Source organism: Balearica regulorum, chromosome 2 (genome assembly GCF_011004875.1).
Source record: "Balearica regulorum gibbericeps isolate bBalReg1 chromosome 2, bBalReg1.pri, whole genome shotgun sequence".
Taxonomy (NCBI): Eukaryota; Metazoa; Chordata; class Aves; order Gruiformes; family Gruidae; genus Balearica; species Balearica regulorum.
Genome location: NC_046185.1, coordinates 58,550,313 through 58,567,474, shown reverse-complemented (window position 1 = coordinate 58,567,474; position 17,162 = coordinate 58,550,313). Strand labels below are relative to the sequence as shown.

The 17,162-nt window shown below is 40.8% G+C and overlaps 1 protein-coding gene across 1 annotated transcript in view; it reads right to left on the bottom strand.

The window, feature by feature from the left end:
• LDLRAD4 (low density lipoprotein receptor class A domain containing 4) overlaps positions 1 to 17,162 on the bottom strand; it is a 285,812-nt gene that overhangs the window by 181,585 nt on the left and 87,065 nt on the right. The gene's annotated exons all lie outside the window — the stretch shown is intronic.

Sequence of the window (17,162 nt, the reverse complement as noted above, 5' to 3'; positions counted from 1 at the left end):
ACTAATGGATTTTAGCTAATGATCCTAGCCAGGGTTTGCAGTACTGAATCGGACACGAGGTCCATGTTCTGGAACAGCCCACATCAGAGGTGCTGCAGAGAACAGTGCAAGAGCAGGCTCTGCAGGCCGGTGTGAATAACCCACCACTCGCTCCCCAGCCCTACTTCACCCTCTACCCTGACCTGCAAGATCTAGAGACTAGCTTACACCCCGAAGCGTAAGGCTGGATATCCCCGATGGTTGAAAACTGCGGAGAAGATTCTCCTGCTCCTTGGGGCACCTTCTGCTCTGCAGGCACCACCGAGCGCACAGCCAGCCGGCCCTCGAGAGCTTCATTAGGGACCTTTGTTGAAGGACAAAAAGGATCCTTCTTAGGTGTGGCACTGCAACCAAGTGAGCCTGACGCCTGATGAATGCCCTTCTCCTCCAAACACACTGAATGAAAGCTAGCGGCTAAGATGAATTTTCTATCTTAATGATGTTGCTGCTTTTTTCCCCCAATTTTGTTGTGCCGGTATTACTGAAGAACACACGTTTTTGTCTCAAAGCACAGCACAGGACTGACTGATTAGTTACTTGTATTCAAATCTAGTAATTTGCATTCAAATCAAATAAGGTTACAGAACAGATTTAGGATGTTTTCCCCATTCTTACCCAAACATCTCAACTTAATAGAGGAGAAAGTAGAAATTAAGACAAAAAACCCGAAAACAACGCCTTTACATGCAGTATCAGAAAAAGCTGCATAAAAAATTTTAGAGTAGTGTTTAAAATGCTACTATTCCTGAATGCCAGCTCCTCAAGATGCTTTTTCAGCCCTTCAAAGTGCTCTATACAACTAATAACCATTTCATATGAGGTTATTTTATTCTAAATCACATACAACTGAGCAAGTGTAATATACATACACCGCAGCACATATTTCTTTTGGCTCTTAACATTGTGCTAACTATTCTATAATGACTACAGATGGATGCTGCACTCATTTCCCAAGCTTTTTTCTCTAGAGGCCTGAGTTTCTGCTATATTTATAAGAGCAGGTCCATATTTGCATTCACATTTTCAGCCTTGTAACTTTTGATTTTGGTTTATAAATCCACAGTTTTGATGCCTTCTATTTTCAGCATTTTAATTTCTCTCCCCATCTTAGAGATGCTCAAGAGACACACACTAATACCCTAGCATCCAGGGAAATTATCTTATTGTTACATCCTTGTATTAGATATAATAAGCTTCCGATTCTTAAAAGAATAAAATACTTTTACTTTCTTGAAAATTAACTTTTTATTAAAAGAAGAATTATTTTCCACATCTTCAACATTTCTGCTAAACTAGTTAAGAACACAACAGTGCCGAAGGAGAAACTCTGTAATGCAGGCACTTTCAGCAACCCCTGCTTCTTCAGATAGAAAGATGTAATTTTAACAACATTACAGGACACTGAAACACTTGGAGTTCGTTCAGACCTTAACATTTGAAAGGTAGTGCACTGCATCAGTCCTCCCTTAAGGACTCAAGTGAAAGAAGATACTGATATCTCTCAATTGCCCTAAGTGAGCATCTTCTGTCACTGCGAAAGCGCTCTTCTCCCTTGGCAGATAATGAACTCAGAGGTGGCTGGCAGGTTGTAAGGAAACGGAGCAGGCTGCCGGGGCCGACCTGCGCAGCGCTCAGCGCTTGCTGGGCCTCTTCACAACTCAAAACCAAGTTCAGTACTTTCAAAATGCTTCACGCTTATGGCTAAGCAGGCTATTTAATGAGTATTTTCAATAGGTCGCATTTGTGCAACAATTTCAGGTCTCTCAGATTTCAAATACATCCAGGTGAAGACAACAAAGCAGCCCAGCCGATACCAGAGCAAATCAGGAAAATGGCAAATTCCACTTTTTAACAGCATGTAGAGCTATGACCTTTCTATTGTACTTTACATTATCCAGAAATTTTCCATTAAAGCTGCACTGATGTTTAAACAGACGAGGCTTGTGTTTGTTTCCTAGCAGACTGGCATGTTTGCGTGCACGGAACGGGTCAGGACCTCTGCTGACAGGTTTCAGTGTGGCTCAGCCAACACCACCTAAGCTATGAGTTTATCCTTTTATACCACTGTGGTGCAGAAACGTTGAAGGACCGAAAAGTGAAAATACGTATCTGAAAAGAGTGGAAAGTAAACCATACCGATAAAACTACAACAAGGTGTGATCTCTGATGTAACTAATATTTTTCACAACCTGCGGAGACCCTGGTGGGAACATGTCCCATTATACTGATCAGATGGCAAAGAGAAAATGTAGACTAGAAAGACTAGAGATTTTTCTCTTAGCTCCATCTGTTACCTCCTTTCCAATTGCAACAGGAACTCTGCTTCCACTTCTGCTTTCGTTCATCCACTGCAGTGTTATATGAATCTCAGAAGCAAACCAAGCAAAACATTGTGTTTTATAAATATGTAGTTGTGCTATAAAGATTTTCAGCTACTATGTGCTTACGTGATTGAATACCTAGAGAAAACTCAAATCCGTGTATTTTCATCCCCTCCACTTTTCTCAGATTTGGTCCTGGGAAAGACACCACCATCTGAACCTCACGCAAATTGCAAACAGAAAATATTTTGACTATTTAACACCTTATGTGAGTTACATGTTCTCATGGTATATTTAGCTAGTCAACCTGCTATTCCTCTTTTCTAAACATTTGGAGATGCAGTATTAAAGGGCCACGGTAAAAAAGAATCTGAGAGAGAAAAGTAGCCAATGAGGGTCATTAAATCCTGCAGTAATATCTACATTTTATGAAGTGGTGTGCAGTCATCAGTTAGGACCAAGCCCAGAGGAATTTGCACCGAAAGCAGAAGTGAAATACTGCTTTTTCCAAGACTAATATCTCTGTAATGTCTTGAAAAACTCAAAAGCACAGGCTGACATGTAAATGCTGCAGCTCGAGGTTTTTTGTTTGGGTTTTTTCCATTTCCTTTCACTATATACAGCCCGTTTCTTTGGCCACATGCTGTCGGTTCCCACGCAGGCATTAGGTACTTACTGGATGCATTGTCAGAAGGGCTATGGCCACGGGAAGCGTTTCCTGTGGCAGCCCTTGGTGCAAGACATCCTGAAGGACAGCGTTTCGCTAAGGCATTTAACAAAATTCCTAACAGGAGTATCTGTAGAGCAAGCCCAGGCATTTACATTTCTGAGAAAGCTACTGAACAGCTTGTGAGCCGTGGTTTAATTTAACTTCATCGAGGGAGGAGTCACTGCTTGAATTGCTAGCTTTCAGGTGAAAGCAGCGTAAAAGGGCAGAGAGCCCGAGAGAACCTGCCCTGCTCTCGCCACGCTCCCCGCAGAAGACAGGTGCCCAGCGGGGCCAGACCCCCAGCCGGAGCTCGGCCACCTCCTTGGTGGCTAAAAGGACAAAAGCAATGCTGGCCCAGCTGGCAGCAAGACTCCAGCTCAACAGGAGATTTAAGGGTGTTGCCAAATTCAAGGAAAAAAGCCATCTGACCGAGGCGAAGTGTTTAAGCACGTGCATAGTTCAGTACTTGTCCTGGCTTCAGTATATAGGCCTACAGGTTAAGGCAGCATAGACTTGGATATATATTTCAGAAGTTTCTGGCTGGAAAAACACTTCCAACATTTTGGTTTTATAAAACGGTGTTTGTAAAAATAACTTTTGAAGTTTGCTGAAGTAATTGAAAATGAAGCATATGTGCAGACATAGAGCTCACCTTTCCTTCCCCTTTTGGATTCACCAAGTTTTCCAGGCTTTGGTTTTGCTTCTCATAGAGACTTCTAAACTAGGTATATTAATATCTTCCAGTTATACCTACTCTTTTTTAGGCCTGTGTTTTACTGTGCGATCCTCGTTTATTTTATTTACTTCTATCCATGATTTGTCTTCCTTCCAAGACACCATTGCACCAGCGCTAAGTGAATCCTGGTTCTTGGGAAATACTGTGCTCCATAACTCAAAGACCTCTTAACTCAAGGCAACTTTCACAGGAGGCCATACACAAATCAAATTGAAAACCAGATGTTTAAAATATGTTTATCTAATCACATCTTTCTCACAGGCACATATACATCATTTGCTTTCACTTTCTATCTTCAATATTTGTATAGGTCAGTTGTGACTTTTTAAACAGCTGCTCTATTTTACTTTCTTGGTGCATTTCAGTGACATACAAAATGAGTTTCTATGGTAAGTTATGTTACGCATATTTATATTCCTACAGATACTTTCAGATACTCTTCAGCTTGTTTAGGAATAGCGTCCAAGCTTCTTGTTCCTCTTTTTTGTTACAGCACTCTCTGAATTGGGGCGAACGGAGGACAACCAAAGTGAGGTGTGGTCCTTCTGCAGCAGCTGAAGGAGGAAACAGGTCTCGAGAAGAGGGCATATGGCCAAAACCAAGCATCGGGTTTGCTAGCCTCTTAAGAAAATGTTCTATAAAGCAAAATATATCCCCATCGCCAATGCCAGCACACACTGCAAAACCCACTATAGACAAGGCCCAGTTTGAAAGAAAAGGGATGAATGTTTTGGTACAGCCATTTCTCCTCCTCCTCCTCCTATTTGTTTCTTTCTTTTTGGAGCAAAGCAACAAACTGAAGCAATGATATAAAATTGGCCTGTTTGGTAGCTTCATGCCAAAGTGAATAGCCTCTGGTAATCAGATAGCAAGGAGTATTTCACTTGAAGAAATCCTATAAACAACTGATAACACAAAGGAGCATGCCACATTTCTTTCCATTAATCCTGTTAAGTGAAATAATTAATTTTGGTCCTCTATTTTCTATCTCTACAAACAAACTAAAGGGCCATACATTTTCCCATAGCTGTGCTGACAGAATGCAGTAAAACCACAGTGGAAAAGTTTACTAAGATCTCCGTGACAAGCTATTGGTTTGGATGAGATAATTATTGAGAGAAATTGTACAAGCTGTGTTATGCAGGGCAAATGAGAAGATTGCATTATTTATTTTTGGACATTAATAAAACTATAATTACCAGAAGTTGTCAAGAGAAATCATTAATCATGCTGCTCTGTGAACCTGACCAGTCAGAGAAAAACCTGAGCTCTGAATTTTATTTGCCAAAATAACAAAAAAGTAGTAAAAGCAGAATCCAGTATCAATTAATCTTTTTCCAAAGCAACACGGGGTTACTATTTGGATTTGCAGAAGGCTGATACAAGCAAAAATTACACTGAGCAGACTGGAGAAAAGATCACAAGTTTTTGACTGGTGTTCCCACGACTTGTATGAGAAACGAGCAGTTCCCAGAATCCCAGGGGATTCTGCCTATCTCACAGACTTCGAGTATCCAACATCCAGCTACACTCCAAAGGGCATTCAGCATCCCTGCACACCACCAGAAAAGCTGCGGTTGTGAGTCATCACTGCAGAACCTGATCACCCTCACAAGCAGCAGCAGAATAGGGAAGTTACTGGTTTAACTCTGCTGTGCCACGCGGGATGCGTGAGCAAGGAGGAAACACCTCAGGAGAACACAGCATGGACACTGCCAATCTGCTGTTAAGACCATTAGCAACGTGGAGCTGAGCACTAGATGAAAGACACGTTTCTCTCCTCCTCTCCCACAGCAATAAAATGTTTCTTCTGGCTTCCTTTCACCTCATTTTGAGAACCCACCACACAGACACAAGCAATATACGTTGTTTACAAGCTCTCCATTTTCCAAGTGTGCATCACACACCTCCTAGCTTTTCGCCAGCCAACACAAGCTTCCCAAGTTCTTTATCTAGGTTTTTAGGTATAACAGGAGCACATGGCCATTTGTCATCTCCACTGACAGACCTTGCATAAGAGAAGCAAATGGGCAGTGCTCCTTTCCTGCAGCAAATTATAGTTATGTCAACCATCCCCATCACCCCTAGGAGATCCAGCAGCACCCTTCCTCTCTCCACCGGCAGCAGCTTTTGGGTGAGGGCATCGCACCCACCAGGGAAAGGGAGCACAGCCGAAACCAACCTCTCCCACTGAATTGGTTAGAGCAGTCAGAAATCCTAATATACACAATGAAAGACACAGGCACACATACCTACTTTGCTCATAAAAAGCAGACTGTGTGGATCTAGCCAAGCTGCACTTCGTTTCTGAAGGCAGAAACATCTGCACTCTGACTGTTCTGGAAAAGAAATGCAGAAGAGAGTATCTCCCACATGCAAATCTCAAGCAGCGTATGGACACAGAATGGTGCAGTCCTCCCACTGAACAATATTGGGAACTATGGAAGTAAACATATATGGGAATCTGAAAATTCAGAGATTAATAGGAGGAGTTATCCAACATCATTCCAATCTCTGTCAAAACACTCGGTCCGAATGAAAAAGCACAACCCGGTGCTCATTTTGGCAAATGCAAAATGCAGAAGAGAACAGTGAACCTGTGCTAATTATAATAAAAAATGAACTGGTGCTGAAGAGATGCTCAAGGGGCATGAAAGCTGTTGGAGAATAAAACTACTATCTGTACGGCACTTGGATTTGCTACACACACCACTGGGAAGCGAGGTTGCTCAGCCACTCTCAAGAAGGACAGAGCACCCTATGCACTTGGGCCAGGACCAAAGAAAATCCTCTTCTGCTAAAGAATAAAACATGAACTGTATAACTGAATTAGCATAAACTGCCACCATATTAACTGAAGAAGCACTGATTAAGAATTTCATAACTTTCTGTAAGGCTGTATCAGTCAGTGCTATGAACGTCCATCTGCTGTGAGCAGCAGCTGTTCAGGAGGGCAAGGAACGTAGGAGAAAGGCCCACTAGTATTTTATACACATTACTACACAAAGCTACTTCTAGTTGCCTGCAAATCAAGCCACACCACAAGAATTCACCTGGTTTATTTACAGTGTCACCTGCGTGCTGCACAAAGAAATGCCGATGGCACGTTATCCAGACAAGCAAAACCCAGTTTAAAGAAACGGTAGACAGCACTGGGCCCATGAGCTGCAGGGTGTTCCCAGCGCGACTGTGAGCAGCACAGGAGGCAACAGCATTCTGCAATGCAGGTGCAGTGCGTGCAAAAGGTCAGTCACGTGTGTACGCCTCTACTAACCTAAAGAAGGTTAGATCATGTACTGCACAAATCCATTTTACTTCCAGTACCATAGAAAATTTAGAAAGATGTATGACTGTATCCAGAAAGGATCCTTGTTATAACAAACACCTAAAACTTCTCCTATAGAACTGCACAGGACTTTAGATGACTGAAAAATCCTGAGGTTTGCTGATCCATATTCTGCCAGTTTGGATTTTCACACTAAACTACAACAATCAACCCGAAGCAATAGAGTTTTAAACTCCTGTTTGCCTCCATTAACACCAGGTCTCCGTTTTGCCCCATATCTAACAAAACCAGCAAGTTTAAATTGCATCTCCAACGTTATACTATGACTGAGCTCTGAATTCAACAATCCAGAGACCCAAACCGTTGCCTTAAGACGGTCTCCAGATGCTCTGCTTTCCAGGGCATCTACGTGAATTTTATCCCGAATGACACTAGATAACTACATTAATACAGAGCCTGTATCAGAAGCCATATCCAAGCAAAGGTTTCACCTGAGTCTATGGTGGGTTTGCCCATGCCAGACCAAGGAAAATGAACTCTGCTTTAGTACTAAATAATCTAGACAACACTGAAGAAAGCGCTCCTTCAGCATTTAAATGTGTGTGCCTCGAAGCCCCACAGTCAATGGGGCATAAGTAATTGCCACAGCAACTCTTAGTTACTCCTAACAATACAATTTTACTCCTACTTTCAACCTGGGAATGAGAAAAGGAACAAAATAACAGTTTGGCATTTCCCATATTTTTCTTGGACTTGGGAGACTGGACTTTGTATTTTTGGACATGTTACCTGATCTCTCCAGGCTTCCCATCCCGTCAGTAAAGTGGATATAACTTCTACCTGTGGATTAAGGAGCTATAAAATGCTTAGGGAACAGAGGTGTCACTGGTAAAATAGAAAAAGCTAAAGGGGAGTTTTGATTAATTTGATTTTGTTCTTGAGTGTATCATTCTGCAAATCCAAAATAACTCTGTCAGCATTGTAAAATCATGCCAAAGAAACCCTTTTAACTAAGTAAGAGGCCAGTGATTCTTTATTTCCAGGCAATACCTACAACACATACTCTCCTTTCAGCCAGGCCTTCTTCAAAAAATCTGTTGGAAAACAATCCACAAAATAACTCACAAAATTCAAGGGGAGAGCACAGCTGGGAAGCAGTATCCTGAGGTGATCAGCTAAATCTCATTTTCCAGAGAACTACACAGTTCATTCTCTCAAATCCCTCATTACTCAACATACAAAAGCAAAGAGGCTATTTTTTCTTATCCTTGAAGGACAGCTTTTTACATAAACAAACTGCATAAAGACATGGGAAGTAATGCTGTTATCAGTTAAATCTGTGAAATTCCCCTAGTTGAGAAGTTCTTGTTTAGCACAGATATAAGAACAGAATTTCGACTCCCTCACATCAGCTGTAATTTGGGAAGCATTTCTAATTCTGATCAGCAAAACTAAACAACTCACCAAGAACACCATGTTTATGTTTTTTAAATCCAGCACCCTATCTATTTTCTACCAACATTTTTTAGTAAGAGATACATTTGAATATGCCCTTGTCATATTTTAAAACCATTCTTGCAACGCTCATATACAGTGTCTGGATGCAACTGAGGCACATAACTGAAGAAGCGTGTTAGCAACGCAACACTGACAGCACCTTCATTAATAACTGGGGGGAAAAATGCTCTGAGGTTTTTGACCAAACAACTCAAAAATTGGTCTTTTTATCAAGGAAAATTGGGCTGCTTTGTTTCTCTCAAGCAAACACCCCATTCAACTGTTCTCTTCTCGTACCATCCATGCATTTAGGGAAATCGGACCTCTCTGGCCTTGTTTTGTGCTTCACAATATCCTTTTAAGTACAAAACCAGAATGTTTACTTTCAAATACCCGTAACATTACATGTTACGGTAGGTCTTCCAAGCCTACCTGCTAGTCTTCTTCCCCTGCAACCCTCTACAAATAGTAAAGACACAGATTCCTATAGCAAGGTCCTACACAGACGTAATTTATAAATAATTATGAATTCTAATTAAAGCTTCACAGCTACAAACGGAAACTACAATCTCATATTAGAGGAAAATAATGATTTCTGCAGATGAACAGTCATTATCTTCCTTGTTCAGCCATGGAGTTGCAGCTTTGTATTTCCCAGCTGTTAACCTCCTGTCAGTCTTACCATAAAAACAAAGAGCAATTTTGCCTTTTTTTTTCTTTTTTTTTTTTCTTTTTAAACAAGTGGAAAATATAATGGGAGCCTGACTTTGTGCCTTTGATAATTAAGTTTCCAATATCACGGAATATTTTCCAATAGGAGCATCTGCCTTCTGCATTGCAGCCCTACAGCTAAGAAAGTGTTGGACTTATTAATAAAATACAATAAAGAACCAAACATCCGGGCGGGAAAGATGCACGGAAGGGGAGAAACTGTCTTCCTCTCAAAATATTCAAGAGACAGCAAAGCTCATCCAAATAAAATGCAGTTTTTCTGTTGAGGAAGCAGCTGGAACCAATGATGCTGATGATTCTTATTCCAGTATATCCCGCTGCAAGACACAAACCTATTTAGAGGAAACAGAGGGGAAAGCAGGAAAAATCTCACCTGTATTAATCCATACTACATACTTAAAAGCTCCTGACAGTGCAACCCATTCCCATGCCCAAGGAACAGGCAGATGGGTGTACGTAAGTTCTTTCTGCTAACAGTGCTGGCAGAAAAGGGCTTCGTATCAACACTTCAAATACTGAAAAGAGAAAACAGGACAAAAATAAAACAAGAAACACTAAGATCCCAGAAGAGTTAAATAGCTAGAATTTTGGATCAACAATTTGAGCATCTTATATAACACAGTTCATCATATGGTACCCAGTCACTCATGCAGCAAGAGCAGAAACTGGGTTAACTACAAAATTTCTCAGAAACAAACTGAAAACTTGATTTTAAAACACTTCTAAATGTGCCAAATACTTCGGTACACTGTTCAAAAGTTAATTACCATCAAACTGAATATCTAGGCTTTGCCTTCTTTTTAAATGCAAAATCTGCGGGGCTGTCTGCTGGTCTTGCAAATGGCGCTCACTTGCTGTTAGGGCATGCAGGATTTCTTCACACCGCTGACCTAAGGGATCAGGAAGGTGTCAGAAAACCTTTCTGAGGGAAGGACGGTCAATCCCAGGACCCAGAGGTAAACTGGAGTCTCCCACTCGGCAACGGTGTGCAGACTTGACTGCATTATCCCACGTCCAGCTCAAAGGGATAGACAGCCCATGCCCTGGGGCTCACCAGCCTGTCCTCCCGCCTTCCAGGAGAGCAGACAAACAGTAAGGGCTGCTGTCACTGCGGGGACGACATCCAGAGGAACTGCACGCAGCTCTGTCCTCCTACGGCGAATGGAAGAACTGCTTGTTCTCTTCAGAGTTCGATACTTTGGAAGGAGTAAGTTGCTATCCAGCATATGCATAAGCTAGCAAGACTAATCCTGATTTACATTTTTCTGACTTTTCTCACCTCTTCTAGCTTAACACTCGTTGTCTTGGGTTTGTTGGTGTTCTTTGTTTTTAAATAACGTACGAGAAAAAACAATCAAAGTAACGTATAAAATCTGTTCCCTAGCATGATGCAGAACCAAAACCAAACCAACCAACACAGGCATGTTAATTCAGTACACATTATGGATTTGTAACGGGCCATTTTCAAGCATGTATATCTTCACAACTTTAAAACTCAACAAAACGTCAAAGGTTTTGCTCCTGTTACATCATGTTATACATCAAAATACATCGAGATAGAACCCATTTTCTATCCGTTGAGACTTCATGACAAGACTGAAGCTCTACATTTATTTTAGAGTTCAAAAAAGGCTCTGGGCCTTTTTATTAAAAACATACCGAACAGACAAGGAAAAAAAAAATCAAATATGCATTTGCAGACAGAACTATGTGGATTTTTAACAAATAACCAAACCAAATTTACCTTGTGGCCAGAAGCAAACATCAAAAATGCCAGCTCAGAGGGCTATTTTCTTTTAGTAACACTATCACTTTGGGAAACTATTAAAATAGCAGAAACCTAAAAGCTGCACGGGCAAAAAACGGAATGCAGTTCAACTCTGGTTTCCAACTAAATGCCTTTTTCGCACGCATATGCTTTGCCTTCAGTTACTCAGCTGCGTAATACAAACCACCAAACTGCACTTGTAACAAATCTGAACTGACACCACCAAATTTTAATTGAAACACACGAGAGCAGTTGGGCAACGCACAAGCATTTTATAGGGAAGTTAGTAGTGCTCTCGGCTGGAATGAACCTCCACCCTTCTGAAGGAGAAATGGATCCGGTTTCCTCATTTTATTTTAATCCTTCCTTGAAAAAACAGACAAATCTGCTAAATTAAAAAGCAAATAACACTGTAAATGTTTTCCTAGCCCGAAAAATCTTTCTGTTCAAAGCCCATGAACAGTCTCCTAAGTGGCAACTTTAGGAAAAAAGGTGATTTTCTACTTCTTAATGAATGAAACTACATTCCTTCTCCCAATTCACAGAGGAGCTTTCTTGCAGTCTCTTTATGTGACAGCAGCATGCAAGGACCTCTCACCATTGTAAGAGCTATATGAAGTGTCTCTGAAAATTGTCTGTGTATTTGTGTACAGACTTCTGTGCAAATATTTTCGTATAAAGCCCTGTACGCAAACTGTACCTGCAATATATGCTCTTTTAGAGTACATCATCGCATTAATGCAGACATTTTTCTATTTAAAGAGAAAAATAATTTATGCTAAAATATTCACCTCAGAATAGTATAGTTCAGTCCTCCTCCAGATAGTTTTGCTGAGAATAGTAAGTCAATTTTATCATGAAAGTGAATGGAAGGGAGGGAAAGGAGGAGACCTACAAAAATATCAGGAACTAAACACGTAGCATTCAAACTAAAATCTGGTAGCGGTACCTCAAATCTGACTTTTAAAATTCAGGCTGTTCTCTGTTATTTCAGTTTGCTGGATGAAAAATTCACTACTTTGCTATTACATGCCCCCCTTAGGAAAGCACACATCTGGGAGCTAAGGCTGGGTGGCCGGGCGGGGACAGTGCAAGGTGACGTTCAGCCGCAGCACCGTCAAAGAACTTCTGCTTATACTTGTTTTTGGGAAGGCAAAAAGGTCGCCTGCGATGGAGGAGGGTCACTCCATCTCTATTCCTTACTGGTTCTTGACTCCTTGGATGAGCTCACCAGCAAAACATCACCACTTATAATACTCATTTGGTCCATGGAGAACTACGTTAAGATTACGGATGCCACTAAAAAGTCATGGCCCTCAACTATTATCCAAATGTATTATGTAAATGTAAACAAATGTATTTATTTCTGCAACCAGCTGAATCACAGCAGCAGTCAACTTCCAGTTTTGTTTCCTTACTGATGTTTTTAACTTCAAAACTTTCTTACAATCTATAAAGCACACCATAATACTGCTGCAAAAAAAAGCACCCCTATTATGTCATTGACACTGTAAAATGTAACTGCTGCACCTATTTCCCTTAGGAATGCTGAAGATGTCAGGCAAATGCCCTCTGCTCACATCATTAAAACAAAGCAACCCATTGCCATGAAATCATTCACTGTGCAGAAACTTTATAAGCTCTTCTATTATCTTTTATAGCTTAATTTGAGAACTGAGAATCTCTGGAGTGCTTTGCAGCACATTAATAAGAGACACTTTGCTTTATAAAGTTTATCATTATTACTGTACTGCCTGCGTCAGCTCATTGCAGTCGAGTTTGGTCCGCTCTCCCCCCAAAACATCCTTATACCAAGACTGGATTTTTTCAGTGAAGTACAAAGGTAGTGGTGGTTCTCGGGGTCTCTTTCACAGGACTGCTGTTATTTCATTTTCCATAGTGCTTTAAGAGCCCATTATTAATAACACCACTGAAAAATTCTTCTCTGAAGCCATCAGGCATCACAGGCTTGATTATACTCCTATTTCTCTCCCTAAAATCAGGGTCCTCTGAAATCTGAAGACTGCTGCTAGAAATTAAGAAAACAGGACTGCAAGTGTCAGCCGGCAATCAAGGGAGCATTTCATCACCTGGGTGAGTTTTTAAATAAACTTCACTGTTTCATACCCTGCTCTGGCTACTTGAATACTCCACAGCTTACATCAATCTTTATCCAATACCTAACACTAAACATGATCTGGATTCCGCTACTTGAGGGGTTTGAAGACAGACATGTAGAAATACACACAGGCAGCAGAGGCCACGCTGATACCAGCAGCTTTCACGAGCACTGTAACGTCCCTTCAGGTGTGATCCTTTCCCTCTTCTCTAACAAAATCTCTGTGCCAGCAAATGTGCTAACGCAGGAGTATCAGTATAAAGGTCCATAACTGGGATAGCTTATTTTAGTCCCTGAGGCACTACTGTGCCTGGAGGATAGGCAACAACTTTCCCGAGGCTGGCGGAACAAGCTGTACGAGCAAGCATTCCCTGGGCATCAACACCCAAGGTGGGAAATGTGGGCGGGAGCTGGTCCCTCACCAAATTGCACCTGGCTCACCGTGGAAAGGATCTACGGGGGTATCATCAGTGGAAACCTCGTGTTTCTGGAGCCTGCTCCAAAGATGTCCACCCAAATGTGTAACACAGCACGAGACACCTGGTCAAACCCTCACGTGACAGCTACGGCATTTCAGAAGCAATGCTGCAATGCTTGTACCTGCATTTTCCTAAAGCATGATGTTGCGCACTTCTGGTGTATTCATGTAGGATGCCCAACTGTCAGATCTGGGGCTAAATTTGTAAACAAACTATTTCAAGCAAATCAAGAACACGAAGTGTTTTTGAAATCATGCTTCACTTTGTTAACAAATACTGACTGGCAGCACTCTTGCCTGTGGTTTTTTTCTTAAAGTATATAAATTGTGCTGCATCCCAGCTCATTAACCATGCTGGGTTTTTCCCAAAAGGAGTACAAGAAGGGACTGGAAGCACATGCAGTTTGTTGGACCATCAAAGTCAACAAACTTTTTTTTTTTGTAAGTGGTGAAAGGCATTATTTAAACTTACATTTACCCATAGAACTTATTTCAATAGAATTTGTTTACTCAATTAGTTCTAAAAACCAACTACCTAAGCAAATAAACGATTGCTTAAATACGGCTATGTGGAATTAATATTCTCCATTCAGTCTCCAGAATATTAACTCATTTTTAAGTGTAAAAAAACCTATACAATACACCTAGAAAATCTCACTAAGATAATTTTAGAGCTATGTAAATGCAAAGAATTTTTCCTCTATTCCTACCCATATCCTTGCATACTCAAGAATGCAGTTAGTTCATTTTACAAAATTAAGAACTCAGACCCTAACTTTTCAAAAATGCAACTAACAATAATGTACACACAAGCAAAAAAATATAAACAAAAGCTAAAAAAGTGGTCTGTCTAGTTTGAGTCTGACAAGACTTGCAAAAAGTCTCCATGGGCTCTAATACCCTCAAACAGTGGCATCATATAAGCCTCCTGTTGACAACAGCGCGATGAAACGTTTCTTTCTCTGATTATACTCTCAAAGACACAGTACGGAGAACATAATATTAAGATTTTCAAATCAACTTCCTAAAAGTGATCATGTCGTCCCCAGTCTATTTGGGAATATGCATAGAGCTAATCGAACTGACAGGTTTTGCTGCAGAATTCAAGACAACCCAAGTCCTGCTGTTCTTGGAGTCCAGCAGCCCAGAAGCTCAAACCTGTTCACCTTCACCATGTCTTCCCAACACTCCCCAGCACAGCATTGATTTTACAGAATCTATGTTTTTCCTCACAGCCCAGGATAAAAATGCCTTCAGAAATGAAATATGCGTGTCTGATACTGCTTTTCCTCCTTGTCCTCGACATATGGCCTCAATCCTGGTTAACAACTCTGTTCAGACCCTGCTCTGACAAGAGAACCTCCTCAGGGGCTCTATACAAAGTTCTTCATTGCATCAGTTCGATGTGGGTACACTAGGTGAGACAAGTAACGTCTTACTAGTATTTATTGGTAGCACTGCAAAGTTAAGAAGCAAACCCCAAACTCCTGCCAAATTTCTAAATAAGGGAGGACCATAAGCTTCTCAAGAAAAGTTCACCAGAGTATTTCTTTTTCAGAAATGCAAAACATGCTTTTTATTAATACCGTTATTGGAAACTGCGGAGTCATTTTGGCTAAAATAAAACATGCCAGAATGCAGACAGCCAACACAGAAAACCTCAGTCCAAAGACATGTGAAGCGATAAGCAGCTGAAAACAATCATCCAGTAGCAAATATTTAATAAAGTGCAGTAGCTAGATTGCACACATTTGTTTTACTGTTTGTGCATGTGTATAGTTCACACACATTCACTTCTCACTTTTGGAAGCATGAAGTTTAGCACAACTTCCATGGAAAAATTCTACAAGGAATATTTCCACTGATAGCTAAAATTTTCATTAATAACACAGAAAAATAAATGCCAAGAATATAATCATAAAACCTTAAACAGTAAACTAGTTGGTTACCAAGACATTATTCTTACATGAACACACACAACCCATCCAAACACACACAGAGAGTCCATGAGCTGTTTACAATTAAATCTGAGGCATTTCCTTATACGTGTAAAATATGAATGTGAAAGATTCAAAATCTCTGACTTTAAAAGCCTGTTCCTGTCAGTTGGACATCCGAGAAGATCTCCGCATCTCAGAGGAGGCGGCTTTCCCAAAGACACTTCCCAGAAGAAACAACATACAAGGAACAACACTAACATACTGTAACATCCACATAATGTATTACAAAATTATGCAAAAGAATTAAAAAAAATAATTTAATGTGGCGAGAGGGTAGTTCTTTGCTCCTGACGACTAACATCTCGGATGAGGCTTCCAGAGCATTCTTAGAGCACTTCCAGCAGCCACCCCCAGGAAGACCACGGTTACCAACCATTTTGCGGGTACCGTATCTTCCACTACCACACTACAGGAGTAGGAAAAAACTGTATGTTTGGCAGTTTCTGCCTGCTTGTAAGGTGACGGCAGACATACATGCTGTCATGATTCCGTGGTGTCAGCATGCCAACAAAATTACTGCAAATTTCACTAACAAATACAAAAGTTACAAGATGCAAATTTATTCTATTTAGAAACTGTGAGGAAAACACGATCCTCTACAGCTTGTGAAAAGAAAGGGCAAATACTTTTCTGTCTTCTCACGAGGTTAGCCGTAGAGAGCTCTGCTATCGCAGACAGAGCTTCACCTGAGGAGTAGGTGTTCTGCGTTACCGACAAAAACCAGTCACCCACAGTCATTCTCTGCCTTGTACTGCACTGCCCACTCCAGTCCGACCGGGAGAAGGGAGTGCTAGTAGGACACGGGCTAGAAGCAAAAGTATTTCTTAAACCTCTATGATCTGCCAGAAACAGGGGTTAGGAGGATGCTGAAATGCAAAAGTTGCCCGACTAGCCTTCTTGGCTCCGAAGACAAGGCTAAAAATAAATTTTAGCACACAGGAAAAAAAAATCCTTGCTACCATATTATGCATATTTTTAACAAACTGATTGAACAGGCTTTTAGAGTTCATAACTAAGTAATTCTTAGCAAATGTGAGGAATGAAAAACAAAGAATCTCCAACAAATCAGTTCATCAACCGCAGGAAAGTCATAACCAAACATACAATAGCAGAGTCTACTAAACCCAGTTGCTAACTACCTAATGCTACCACCTACATTTGACTTGTGAATGATGCCTTCAGTGTTTTAAATCAGAGGTCTGATTACCAGCTTTCCGGTTAGTGTTTAAGCTCACGACATCAAATCAAATGCAGTTAACGGAGCAAGTTCCTTCACGTTAAGGAGGATGAAAATATTGTTCTTACAGAATGTACAGCCTCTGGCTATCTCCAAATTATAGCAAAACTACAAATAACACCTTAAAATAAAACATACTAGCGAGTATGTTACTAAAGATCCAGTAGAGACCATCTGAAATCGCCTGGAGGAAAACTGCTTAACTAAAAATACTTACTGAGGTGAAACAAGCAATCTTCC